A 7058-nucleotide genomic window follows, 5' to 3' on the forward strand; every position below is an offset into this window, starting at 1 on the left:
AGGAAGAAAAAGAACCGGCGTAGGATGACCCGACAGCCTCAACCCGCCAAGACTAGGAGACTTGATCAATGGGGCGGTTCTTTAGTCGGCATCACCATACTTGTGCTTGAAAAAACATTATCATTTAGGCTCGGTGATCCATGTAATAGGCTAGATGAAACACCATGATCTGTCATGCCATCGTGCATGTTTATGCATAGAATATTTTGATCTGTCCGATCTGACTTTGAGGATCCGCTGCTTATGCTCATAATTTTTTGTCAATCATGCTGATCATGTTATCATAAGCCCTGCACACAAATAAACAACATGTACCCTAGCGGTTTACCCCAGGGCGGGTCATAATACCCCACATAAAATCCAATGGTGACTTTATAGTCCATAACCAGGGCGGGTTTTATCAAAAAACCTCATATACTCATAACAAAGTAAATATCATACCTGTGATATATGTTCATACTGCCGGCTTATCACACCATATGCAGTAAGGGTAACAGCCCAAAGATTCAAAAGGCAGCGCCCTGTGCAATTTATTCATACTACCGACTTATCACGCCATATGCAGTAAGGGTAACAACCCAAAGATTTATAGTGTAGAACTCCAAGCGCATAATCAAAACACACAGGCGACTTATCGTCCAAAGCCAGGCCGGGTTATCAAAACTCCGGATAGATTCAAATATGAATCATAAGGATCAAGGCTACATGGCCCGAACCAATTTTAAACCATATATCAATACAGTACACAAGATGAACCCAAAAAATTTTCAAATCAAATGCAAATCAGGAAAACAAGGCATTCAAAGGCTGCCAAGCCTCAATATCAAGTGCTATTCAAGGGTCGCATAGCCATTGAGTTAATCCTTAATTCAAACCTGTAAGACGGGCCTCACATGACCAATCATCGTTTTAACTTTGACAAGTTCAGGGTCTTTATAAGATTGACTGTCAAGAGTACGGCGAGTCATTCCAGGATTACCTAGTCGGAGTGGCAAGCATACAAAGGCAGGATAACCCGGATTTTGGGTGAATACACCTGGCGTCCAAGCCTATTACAAGGGACAACAAAGCTCTGTTCATTAACAAGGAGCCCCCAAGTAATATTTTGATCAAGGCGTACAAGCCGGATCAGTAGGGTAGTCATAGCTATGCTCAATGAGCAGGAAGCCCCTAGGTAATTTGCAATCAAGGTGTGCAAGCTGGATCAGTAGGGTAGTCATAGCTATGCTCAGTGAGCAGGACGCCCCCAGGTAATTTGCAATCAAGGCGTTCAAGCCGGATCAAGAGTGTAGTCATAGCTATGTTCATTTGAGGAGGAAGCCCCCAAGTGATCTTTTGAACTGACAATAAATACTCAGATTCTCAGAAATGAAACGACAGAGGCCCTGAATTATCAGGGATGCCGGCTTTATTATACTAATCATAATATATACATTGGTAAAAGTATGTACATCACAAGAGCCGGTGGCTCAGGTGTAATAAGGCCGAAGATGAGCAATATTCCATGGCCAGCGGGTCTCCTCCTCCGACTTGGATGAGTCCTTGTGGTCTCGAATATCGATAAGGTAGTATGACCCGTTGTTCAGATTTTTGCTGACCACAAAGGGCCCTTCCCAAGGTGGGGATAACTTGTGCATGTCTGTTTGATCCTGGATGAGTCGGAGCACCATGTCACCTTCTTGAAAGGCCCGGGTTTTAACCCGGTTGGTATGATAGCGACGCAGATCTTGCTGGTAAATCGCCGAACGAGCCGCCGCAAGGTCACGCTCCTCATCCAGAAGGTCAAGAGCATCCTGACGTACTTTCTCATTGTCAGCTTCAACATAAGCTGCCACACGAGGCGAGTTGTGACGGATATCACTAGGGAGAACCGCCTCTGCTCCATAAACCATGAAGAAAGGTGTGTAACCCGTAGATCTGTTGGGGGTAGTATTGATACTCCATAGCACCGAAGGCAACTCCTCAACCCAACAACCTGGCATCCTCTGCAAAGGGACCATAAGCCGGGGTTTAATACCTCTCAAGATTTCTTGATTGGCTCTTTTAGCTTGACCATTGGGCTGGGGGTGAGCCACAGACGAAACATCAAGGAGGATATGCTCTTGTTGACAGAATTCTTTCATTGCACCCTTAGACAGGTTAGTACCATTATCAGTGATGATACTATGAGGGTAACCAAAATGAAAGATCACCTTTTTAATGAATTGAACCATCGTCGCTGCATCACATTTGCTGACCGGCTCAGCTTCAACCCACTTTGTAAACTTGTCAACAACCACCAGGAGGTGAGTCTTTTTGTCCTTGGACCTTTTAAAAGGTCCAACCATATCCATCCCCAGACTGCAAATGGCCAAGTAATAGGAATCATCCTCAATTCTTGAGCTGGCACATGAGATTGTCTTGAAAACTTCTGACAACCATCACATTTGCTAACCAAATCCTCCGCATCAGCATGAGCCGTCAGCCAATAGAACCCATGATGAAAAGACTTGGCCACAAGAGACTTAGAGCCGGCATGGTGACCACAATATCCTTCATGAATCTCTCGTAGAATCTCACGACCCTCCTCAGGAGAAACACAACATTGAAAAGCCCCTGTGACACTACATCGGTGCAACTCTCCATTGACAACAGTGATTGACTTAGACCACCGGGTTATCGGCCTAGCTAAAGTTTCGTCTTCAGGTAACTCACCCCGGGTCATATAAGCCAAATATGGAACTGTCCAATCAGGAATAGCATAAAGAGCCGCCACCAACCGTGCCTCCGGGTCAGGAATTGCAAGATCTTCCTCCGTAGGCAATTTAACCGAACGATTATGCAAAATATCAAGGAAAATATTAGGTGGTACCGAATTACGCTGGGACCCTAGCTGGCTTAAAGCATCAGCACCCTCATTTTTCCTGTGATCAAAATGCTCCACTTGATAACCCTTGAAATGTCCAGCAATAGTATCAACCTCTCGGCGATAAGCCACCATGAGTGGATCCTTTGAATCCCAAGTGCCTGAAACTTGCTGAGCCACCAAGTCTGAGTCGCCAAAACACCTCACCCGGCTTAGATTCATTTCTTTAGCCATCCGAAGACCATGGAGCAAGGCTTCATACTCAGCTGCTGATAACCCACAAGTATAGGGGATCAATTGTAGCCTCTTTCGATAAGTAAGAGTGTCGAACCCAACGAGGAGCTAAAGGTAGAACAAATATTCCCTCAAGTTCTATCGACCACCGATACAACTCTACGCACGCTTGACATTCACTTTACCTAGAACAAGTATAAAACTAGAAGTAATCGAAAAGGAACTTGTATCTGATATCTTTCTAGAGGCTAATAAATAGGTGTAACGGGATAGGTTTGCAAGAATATAAAGAGCACGTAAATAAAAACTAGGGGCTGTTTAGGTAAAGAAGCAATAAAGTTAGTATAGCGAGTGTGGAAAAGTGGTGGTAGGAGTTGTGAAATTCTCCCTAAGTAATTAACTACTTTATTAGACCGATAGCAAGTTTTATGTGGGAGAGGCCACTGCTAGCATGTCATCCCTGACTTGGAATTCTATGCACTTATGATTGGAACAATTAGCAAGCATCCGCAACTACTAACGTTCATTAAGGTAAAACCCAACCATAGCATTAAGATATATTGGTCCCCCTTCAATCCCGTATGCATCAATTTCTATGTTAGGTTGAAGCTTCTGTCACTCTTGCCCTCCAATACATAGTCCTATCAGCAACATAACCACAAGCAAATTAAACCAATCATAGCAATTCACCAATTACCGATAGGACAACGAAAATCTACTCAGACATCATAGGATGGCAACACATCATTTGATAATAATATGAAGCATAAAGCACCATGTTCAAGTAGAGGGTACAGTGGGTTGCGGGAGAGTGGACCTTTGTAGATAGATGGGGGAAGGTGATGAAGATGTTGGTGAAGATGACGGAGGTGTTGTTGTAGATCGCCGTCACACGATGATGGCCCTGGCGGTGTTCCGGCGCCACCGGGAGAGAGGGGGAGAGAGCCCACTTCTTCTTCTTCTTCTTCCTTGACCTTCTCCCTAGATGGGAAATGGGTTTCCCCTCTGGTCCTTGGCTTCCATGGCATGGGAGGGGAGAGAGCCCCTCCGAGATTGGATTTCTCTCTCTGTCTCTCTCTGTTTCTGCGTTTCCAGATTCTGGCCTTTCACCGTTTCTTATATTCACGAAGATCCGTAACTCCGATTGGGCTGAAATTTTAACACGATTTGTATCCGGATATTGGCTTTCTTGCGGCGAAAGAAGGGCACCAACCGCCTTACGGGGTGGCCACGAGGGTCAGGGGCGCGCCCACCCCCTGGGGCGCACCCCCTGCCTCGTGCCCCCTCGGGCATCGTCTCGCGTTGATTCTTCTTCCCAAAGATCACATATATTCCATAAAAATCTCCGTAAGTTTTTATCCCGTTTGGACTCCGTTTGATATGGATTTTCTGCGAAACAAAAAACATGCAACAGGAACTGGCACTGGGCACTGGATCAATATGTTAGTCCCAAAAATAGTATAAAAAGTTGCCAAAAATGTATGAAAGTTGTATAATATTGGCATGGAACAATCAAAAATTATAGATACGACGGAGACGTATCAGCATCCCCAAGCTTAATTCCTGCTCGTCCTCGAGTAGGTAAATGATAAAAAAGATAATTTTTGATGTGGAATGCTACCTAGCATAATCTTGATCATGTAATCTAATCATGGCATGAATATTAAGGCATGAGTGATTCAAAGCAATAGTCTATCATTTGACATAAAAGAATTTAATACTCAGGCATCCCAACAAACAATCAAGTCTTTCAGAATATCAATGCTAAAGAACGTTATCCCTACAAAATCATATAGTCTTTTATGCTCCCTTTTCTTAACACAAGGTACCCCTCATGGCCATCCCGGTGTCAGCCAAGCAATTGTTTTCATACTTTACTTTTTCGAACCTTTTCAACTCTCCACGCAATATATGAGCATGAGCCATGGACATAGCACTATGGGTGGAATAGAAGGTGGTGATAGACAAAAGTAGGGAGAAAGTCTCACATCGACTAGGCAAATTAACGGACTATGGAGATGTCCATCAATTGATATCAATGTGAGTGAGTAGGGATTGACATGTAACAGATGCACTAGAGCTATAAGTGTATGAAAGCTCAAAAGAAAACTAGTGGGTGTGCATCAACTTGCTTGCTCATGAAGACCTAGGGCATTTGAGGAAGCCCGTCGTTGGAATATACAGGCCAAGTTCTATTATGAAAATTCCCACTAGTATATGGAAGTGACAACATAGGAGACTCTCTATTATGAGGAACATGGTGCTACGATGAAGCACAAGTGTGAAAAAAGTAACATTGTCCCTTCTCTCTTTTTCTCTCATTTTTTTATTTTCCTTTTTTTGGGCTCTTTGGCCTCTCTTTTTTTTGGTGGGCTTCTTTGGCCTCTTTTTTTATTTGGGCTTCATTGGCCTCTTTTATTTTTTTTATAACCTAACATGGGACAATGTTCTAATAATGATGATCATCACACTTTTATTTACTTACAACTCGATACTAGAACAAAAATATGACTCTATATGAATCCCTCCGGCAGTGTACCGGGATGTGCAATGATCTAGCATAGCAATGACATCAAAAAACGGACAAGCCATGAAAACATCATGCTAGCTGTCTTACGATCATGCAAAGCAATATGACAATGATGGTGCGTGTCATAGCAAACGGAACGGTGGAGTTACATGGCAATATATCTCGGAATGGCTATGGAAATGCCGTAATAGGTAGGTATGCTGGCTGTTTTGAGGAAGGGTATGCACCGGCAAAAATTGCGCGGTACTAGAGTGGCTAGCAAGGTGGAAGGGTGAGAGTGCGTATAATCCATGGACTCAACATTAGTCATAAAGAACTCACATACTTATTGCGAAAAATCTATTAGCCCTCGAAGCAAAATACTACGACGCATGCTCCTAGGGGGGAGGTTGGTAGGAGTTAACCATCGCGCGCCCCCGACCTTCACGCAAAGATAAACAATCAAAATACAATGTGCGCCAATTTGGTTACATAGTTAGGAGACCATACGTGCATGCTTCGGGAGTCACAAACCTTAGCACCAATATTTTTACTAAACCACAATCATTCACTAGTACCTCCCACATATTAGCATCTCTATATCGCAAAACTATTGCAAGGAATCAAACATATCATATTCAGCGATCTACAAGTTTATGTAGGATTTTATGACTAACCATGTGAATGACCAATTCCTGTCATCTCTCTAAATATTATAAGTGAAGCAAGAGAGTTTAATTCTTTCTACAAAAGATATGCCCATGCTCTAACAAATATAAGTGAAGCAAAAGAGCATTCTACAAATGGCGGTTTTCTATGTGTAGGGAAACAGGCAATCCAAACTTCAAATGATATAAGTGAAGCACATGAAGCATTCTATAAAGCCATACTCAAAAGATATAAGTGAAGTGCAATGAGCATTCTATAAATCAACCATGGACTATCTCATACCAGCATGGTGCATAAAGGAAAAATGAAAACTAAGCACAAAAGACGCTCCAAGATTTGCACATACCACATGAACGAAACGAAGACGAAAACATACCGATACTTGTTGAAGAAAGATGGGATGCCTTCCGGGGCATCCCCAAGCTTAGACGCTTGTGTCTCCTTGAATATTTACTTGGGGTGCCTTGGGCATCCCCAAGCTTGGGCTCTTGCCTCTCCTCCTTCTCCTCATATCGAGACCTCCTCGATCTTTGATCACTTCATCCACACAAAACTCAACAGAAAGCTTGGTAAGATCTGTTAGTATAATAAAGCAAATCACTACTCTAAGTACTGTTGCAAACCAATTCATATTTTGTTTTTCCATTGTAGCTACGGTAATATAATTTGTCCATGGCTTGTAACACCGATAGGATCGATAGTTTCATCAAAACAAGCAACATGATGCATCAAAAACAGAATATGTCTTAAACAGGACAGTTTGTAGTAATCTGAACACTACATACTTCTGGTACTCCAAAA

Source organism: Aegilops tauschii, chromosome 5 (genome assembly GCF_002575655.3).
Source record: "Aegilops tauschii subsp. strangulata cultivar AL8/78 chromosome 5, Aet v6.0, whole genome shotgun sequence".
NCBI classification, from domain to species: domain Eukaryota; kingdom Viridiplantae; phylum Streptophyta; class Magnoliopsida; order Poales; family Poaceae; genus Aegilops; species Aegilops tauschii.